Genomic DNA, 7833 nt, shown 5'->3' on the forward strand with positions numbered 1-7833 from the left:
CCCTGGTCTACATAGTTCCAGGACAGCCAGGACTACACAGAGGAAACCCTGTCTTGAAAAACAACAACAACAAAAAAACGAGACAAACAAATAAATAAATGTAAATAGGTAAGAAGTAAAAAGGCTGGAAAGACAAGATAGCTAAATGAATAAGATGCTTCCGGTACGGGTGGGAGGACCCTAGCACAAGACAGAGTTTCCATAGTGCACACAGCTGCAAATGAGACACTGTCTCAAGATGAGGTGGAAGGTGAGGACAACACCCAAGGTTGTCCTCAGATCTACATGTGTGTGTGTCACGGCATGAACATCACGCACACACATAAAACAGCGCACACAAGAGACAGTGCATTTCAGGGGGGAGCTGTTTGTGAATTCCAGCAGTTCTGGAAGATCATCAATTAGAAGTTAGCCTGAGCTGCACAGCTATGTTCTTCATGGCTGCATGGCTATGCTCAGGGCAGCATTTGCTTCCCTGTGGTATTCACAACATAAAAGGAAATGTTGCGTCCAGAGTAGAAGTCAGAATTTTCTGTTTTCCCTTTCACCAAATTTTCTGTGTTCATGAGATTTTTCACAAGCAAGGGTTTTGTTTGTTTTGAGTGAGAAGGTATGAATGAATGAATGAATGAATGAATGAATGAATGAATGAATGCAGGTGCCCGTGGAAGCCAGAAGAGGGCATCAGACCCCCTACATTGGAGCTACTCTGGTCCTTCTCAGGAGCCAATGGTGCTCATAACCACTGAGCCATCTCTCTAGCTCTCCAAAGACAAGTCTCATAAACAAGGCTGTAGCCATTTGCAGGGCCCTAGCCCTGTCTTTGTTTATTGGTGGCTCTGCATTGGCACCTCTGGGTGTGCTGCTCAGAGTTACCCAGGAGCTCTCCTCCAGGGCACGAAGTGACTCGGAGTGGGTGTGCCACCCTCAGCAGTGCCCCCAGCAAGTCTCTCCCAGCCCAGTGGTGGCCCACGCCTTTAATCCCAGCACTAGGGAGGCAGAGGATCTCTGTGAGTTCGAGGCCAGCCTGGTCTACAGAGTGAGTTCCAGGACAGCCAGGGCTACCCAGATGGAAAACAACAAAGTTTCCTTTCCATCTCCTCTGCCCCCATCCTTCAGACCCTTCCCTGCTTCCATTCCTAGCAGTTCCTGCTTCCTCAGCAAGGCCTGTACCCTCCCCCGTTTTTATAGTCAAAGATGTTCATACTTGGGAATCCCTGTGGTTTGAGGGACCAGGAACCATTTGTAATTTTATTTGTAAAAGATGTACCTGAAGTTTGGAGAATGGCTCCCAGGTAGGCTTTTTAAATAGCCATTCTGGCCGGGAGGTGGTGGTGCACGCCTTTAATTCCAGCAGTTGGGATGCAGAGGCAGGCGGGTCTCCAGGTTCAAGGCCAGCCTGGTCTACATAGTGAGTTCCATGACAGAGAAACCCTGTTTTGAAAAACCAAATTTGAAAAGGAAAGAAACAATAGCCATTCTGCAAATAAACCCTGAGAAACTCACAACCCTGCCTCATCCTCCTGAGTACTGGGATTAATAGGTGTTTTCTTTTTAATATATAACTTTCAGTGATCTGTGTCTGTATGAGGGTATGTGCACCTGAGTACCGGGTCTGTGGAGACCAGAGGCACTGGAGCCTTTGGAGCTGCAGTTACAGTTGGTTGGTAGCTGCCTGACCTGAGTGCTGGGAAAGGAGCTCAGGACCTCTGCAAGAGCAGTGCAAGCTCTTAACCACTGAGCCATCTCCCCAGCCACCGGGTGTTGACTTTTTAAGAGACAACCTCGTGTTACTACTATATAGCTCAGGCTAGCCACCACCTCCACAGCTAGAGGTTTGTATCATCACGAATTCAGCCAGCAGCTGTAGCTGGAGAATTTCTCTCCAGCTCCCGCCGCCAAGTCCCGCGAGTCCCAGAACCCACTTATAAAATAAACACACAGACTCTTATATTATTTAAACTGCTTCGCCATTAGCTCAGGCCTATCATTGTCTAGCTCTCACTCTTGTATCTAGCCCATTTCTATTAATCTTTACTTTGCCACGTGGCTCGTGGCTTACCTGTACTTTACATCTTCCTTGTCCTGGCGGCTCCAGGCAGTCTCTCTTTCCTTCCTCCTTCCTCAATTCTCCTCTCTCCTTGTCCCGCCTATACGTCCTGCCTGGTCACTGGCCAATCAGTGCTTTATTTATATAGAGCGATATCCACAAGCAGCCTTGTTTTTTTTTTTTTTTTTTTTTTTTTTTTCAATTGTGATCCAGGCAGCAGGCACTGGGGCACCCTGTGAGCCTCTGCTTACCTTCCAGTGGGGTGTACCGCAGGTTAACTTTCGGGGGTCCCCGGCTAGTGGAGAAAAGGGTCTTCAGGCCTTCGTCTGCTGCTTCCACTTCCGCTGCCTCACTGTCCTGGTCCACCCTCAAAACACTCTAGAATGGAATCCATCTTTAAAGAGGAAGAGAGCCGAGCATTGCGTGGTGGCACACACCTTTCATCCCAGCGCTCAGGAAGCAGAGGCAGGCAGAGCTCTGTGAGGCCAGCCTGGTCTACAGAGTGAGCTACAGGACAGCCAGGACTATGTAGAGAGACCCTGTCTCGAGGAGGAGGAGGAGGAATAAAAAGAAAGAAAAAGTGGGATAGAGATGTAACTCAGCAGTGCAGGGTTTACCTAGTGTGCTTGAGGCAGCGAGTTCAATCCCCGGTGCTGAAATAAACATTACAGAAGAAGAAACTGAGGCTCAGAATTGCCCAAGGTCTCTCCCATGTACTGTCAGAGCTGAGATTCCAACCTGGGATAAAGAGCCTAAACCCCGGGTGCTTCCGCCGTCGTTACCCTCCTACCCATGAGGCCAGTGTCTGGCCCTGCCGTGCTAGAGGAGACCCCTCGCTCCAACTCCCCTGGGCTAGCAGAAGTCAGCCACAGTGGCCAGCTCTGGCTCACCTTCTCTGGGAGCAGCACCTTCCCATGGGCTAGGGGCTTGGTCCTAATAAGAAAAGGGACAAGGCAGTGGCTGGCAGTTTCGGCTAACCCTGACAGCCTGAGTGCCATGGATCCACACCGTGGGAGACCCGAGCCACTCCTGAAGGTTGGCCTCTGACCCCCACACACCCGCACTTGATGCTTCCCCAATAAATAAATGTAAAAAAATAAACAAAATCTGCCTATTTATTTATTTATTTATTTATTTATTTATTTATTTAGATAGGGACCTGGCTGTCCTGGAACAGTGTAGACCAGGCTAGCCTCAGACCCCCAGAGATCCACCTGCACCACCTCACCCACCAAGTTCTGCAAGTTCTGGCTCCTTCATGTTCCCTTGTGGGAGGGTGTGAAGAGGGACGCTGGAGCTGAGATTCCAGCCACTCACCCCTGTGCTCTCTCCCAGGTGTGACTCCCCCCTAGCCGCACAAGGGACAGGGCATTCACAGTGACATTGTTGACAAACAGAACCGAGGTCCGCAAAGGAAAGTGATTCCCACAGGAGCAGAGCCGGTCACCCGCAACCTCCCCCTCGATCCCACCGTGCCCACCTCACGGGGCCCCATAACCTCAGGTTCCGGGGCTCACTCTAATAGCCCATTCTTACTAGACCAGTGTCTCCTGGGAGTTGCTTGTATCTAAATGTGGGTGGTTAACGAAGAAAGAGGGCACCAATACAACTGTATGGAAGTCAGCATCCCTCGGGTGGGACTTTTGGTGATAGAGCTGTTTGTTTAATGTTTAATATACCTTTGAGACAAGGTCTCGCTTTGTAACCCTGGCTAGCCTGTAACTCTGTATGTAGACCAGACCAGCCTTGAACTTAGAGCAATCCACCTGCCTCTACCTCCTGTTGGATCAAAGGAGTGTGCCACCATAGCTGGCTCATTCATTTTCTTCCTTAAATTGTGTATATGTGCATACCTATACATGCACATCTGGTCAGAAGACCACTTCCTCCACCACGTAGGTCCCAGGGACTGAGCTCAGGCCATTAGGCTTAGTGGTAAGAGCTTCCACCCAGCTGAGCCATCTCTCTGCCTCCCCAAATTTAAAAATATATATATATATATATATCTTGGCTGGGCAATGGTGGCGCACGCCTTTAATCCCAGCACTCGGGAGGCAGAGGCAGGAGGATCTTTGTGAGTTCGAGGCCAGCCTGATCTACAGAGTGAGATCCAGGAAAGGTGCAAAGCTACACAGAGAAACCCTGTCTCGAAAAACATTATATATATATATATATATATATATATATATATATATATATATATATATATATAAAATGTCCCTATCTCTCTCATCATTTTTGTTTTGAGACAGGGTTTTCCTGTTTTGCTCGGGCTGGTCCTGAACCCCTAGACTCAAACAATCCTCCTGCCTCAGTCTCCTAAGTAGCAGCTAGGACTATACGTGCAGGCACCATGCCTTCCCTCCCATTTCCCTTCCCAGAGTCACTGTTGACACCCTGATTTAGATCACAGCCCCATCCCACCCAACAGTTCTCGAATCCAGCCATGGCCTGCCATCTTACCACCCTCCCCTGGCCAGCATCCTCCTAATCCCAGATGTACACCCGCAGTCTGTTCTCACAGCAGCCTTGCATCCACCCAGCATGTCCTATGGCTCCCATTACACCCAGAGCCAAATCTGTGCTCACATCAAAAGGCCCACAATGGCCAGCCTCCTGTTCCCCAGGCACTGCCTGGTACTCAGGTCTAGTTCTTTGACCAGGTACCTCCTATGTTACAGCACCTACTTATTGGTGAAATTATTAAGGCAACTCCACGTAGTTAAAAGGGAAGTTTATTTTGTGGGGTAACTCACAAATGAAGGGATAGGTTACAGGGTCTGGGAAAGGTGTAGTGCAGTCCGGCGGTGTTCTCTGGAGAACTCTGCTCGTTCTACCTCCAGCGTCCAGGGTCCAGGAACCAAGAGCGCCAGCCACATCCGGATCTCGGGTCTTCAGGGCTCCTGTCTCGGCTCCACCTTGTAGGCGGGACAGTTACCGAAGCCTCAATGGGGGTTGGAACTTCCAGATCAAAGCTGGCATGGCTACCCACTGCATGTACTGCCTGTCTGTGCTGCCTGGAGAGGCTTCTGCACACCTCCTTAGACTCCTGCTTTTGTCTCTGACTACCCAGCAGGATCTAGGTTGTCGTGGTTATCGAGGCCAGCCACCACTAGGTGGCGATTCAGGTACATGCAGGGCAATGACTGGGGTCTTGCTTCTGGAGTTGTCCTCAGCAGAAAGCCTCCAACCTACCGCCAGATGGAGCTGTGGAACACCAGCTGACTCACTCTGGGCTGTAGTGTACACAGTCGAGGGATATCCACAGACCCCGGACCCACGACCGCAGACTGAGCTTCTAGGCTTTGGGGTTGGGGGGGTTGGGGGGGGGGCTGGACCCATAAGCTCCAAAGAGTGAAGCTGGGGAAAAAGTGAAGTTGGAGAACTGAGTTCAAGTTCAGCCAGAACACAGGGTATGGGATGAGAGAGCCAACCTGGAGCTGCATCCTCTTTCCCTAACCCTCTGGATACGGTTGACAAGCTGGCCTCAAGCCTGGATTTCTCTGGCTGTCAAAAGGAATGATAAATGTGAGCAAGGACTGGAACTCTATGGGGAGCTGAGCAGGCCTTGCTGTTAGAACTGAGAGGCTGAGGCGCTTTCTCGGGTGAGTCCTGTGGGCAGGCAAGCAGCATGTGGACTTGGGAAGAAGCAGGAAGACAAGAAACATGGGGCCTCAATGTCCTGCTGTCAAATAGGACATCTCTGCGGCCTCCCCTGCCCTAAGGCCTGTGACCTGAAATATCTATGTGTCTTCAGTTCTGTGAGTGTGTGTGTGTGTGTGTGTGTGTGTGTGTGTATGTGTCAAGGCCTAGGAGTGTGTGCCCATATCCAGGATCCCTCTCATTTTGGCGAGGGCCAGGAACCAGGAAACAAGGGACTTTCATCCTCATGCCAGGAGTCGAAGAGCCGAATGACCAGCTCAGTCAGCAGTATGGCAGTGCCCCCTTAGAGGGGGCAGCACACCCCGCTTCTAATGCCCCAACCCCACCTCGATCGATAGGTCGATAATCTCTCTCCTTCTTGCCACAGTTATTCCTTATTTGCATGATATTTGCATTTACATTCAGACCCTTGCAGGGTTTTCCTCCTAAGTGAGCTTAGCATCTGATTCCCAACCCTGACCCCCTAGACATGGAGGCTATGGGCCTGCTGGCAGAGGTGGGGGAGTGGGAGGGGATGGAAAAGTTGGGGGGGTAACTATCCTAAGCTCAAAGTCAGGCTAGCTGAATTACTGAGCATTCATTGGACATTTGTGTGTAAATGATCGTTTGTATATATCTATTTCATTCTCAGAACAACCCTTTAAGGGGTGTGTGTGTGTGTGTGTGTGTGTGTGTGTGTGTGTGCGTGTGTGCTGGAGACTGAACTCAAGGCTTTTTTTTCTTTTTTTGGTTTCTCTGTGTAGTTTTGGTGCCTGTCCTGGATCTCGATCTCTAGACCAGGCTGGCCTCGAACACACAGAGATCTGGCTCTGCCTCCTGAGTGCTGGGATTAAAGGCGTACACCGCCGCCGCTGCCCAGCCCAACCTCCTTTTAAAGGACCTTAATGCCCATTTTACAGATGAGAAAACAGAATTTGGTGCTAGAGAAATGACTCAGTGGCTAAAAGCACAAACTGCTCTTGCAGAAGATCTAAGTTTGGGCCGGGCAGTGGTGGCGCACGTCTTTAATCCCAGCACTCGGGAGGCAGAGCCAGGGGATCTCTGTGAGTTCGAGGCCAGCCTGGGCTACCAAGTGAGTTCCAGGAAAGGCGCAAAGCTACACAGAGAAACCCTGTCTCAAAAAAACAAAAAAACAACAACAAAAAAAAAGATCTGAGTTTGGTTCCCAGCATCCATATCAGGCACTGCACAATTGCCTGCAACTCTGGCCAGGGGTGCTCTGACAACTCCGGTCTTGGGGGGCACTTTCTTCTCCGGGAGACCCTGTCAGAGCTGCACTCTCCCTCATCCCTCCCTGGACCTCTGGACGTATGAGCCCTGGGACAAGGACCATGGTGGAGTCCTAAGATTCACGGCTAGACCGTTAAAGATTCCCAGCAGTGTTTATAAGAGGGATGACCATGTTGATACTGGCTGGACACTCCTAGATGTCAGGCCTTACGCTGGGTGCTTTTCAGGTGTGTTCCCAAGCAATCTTTCCCAGTGTTCTCAGGAATTACATATGTTAACCCCATGTACAAGTGAGCAAACAGGCACAGAGAGCTGAGGTTATCTGCCCAAAGCAGGACAGCTGAGAAATGCCATGGGCAGGATTCAAACCCGGTCTGTCCAGGTCCAGAGCCTATGTCTCGCTCTCTTGCCATTCTAAACTGAACTGTTGGACAGAGATTCTAGTCAGGCATGGTGGCACACGCCTTTGACTCCAGCACTCTGGACACAGAAGCAAGGGGATTTCTTGAGTTCGAGGCTAGCCTGGTCTACAAAGAAAGTTCCAGGACAGCCAAGACTGTTGCACAAAGAAACCCTGTCTTGAAATGACAAAAAGAAAGAAAAAAAAAAAATCAAACCCAGCTTTGGTGGCTACTCTAAGACCCAGCCAGGACTTTCAGTTGTATAGGGAGTCCACTCGGTGAATGTTAGCCCTGGACATGAGATCATGAACCCCCTGTACTCTTCAGGTTTTAGGGTCACCCAGAGGTGCAAGCAGCTCCTTCTCCAGAGACTTACCTGTTTCCCTGGGCAGGCCTGGATTCTGTCCTGACCATAAACACTTAGCACTGGCCTGGGTTCCCCATTGGCCTCTCAAAAGCCTGAAGGGACACCACACGGACCGGCCTCAA

This window comes from Peromyscus leucopus, chromosome 20 (assembly GCF_004664715.2).
Source record: "Peromyscus leucopus breed LL Stock chromosome 20, UCI_PerLeu_2.1, whole genome shotgun sequence".
In the NCBI taxonomy this organism is placed as follows: Eukaryota; Metazoa; Chordata; class Mammalia; order Rodentia; family Cricetidae; genus Peromyscus; species Peromyscus leucopus.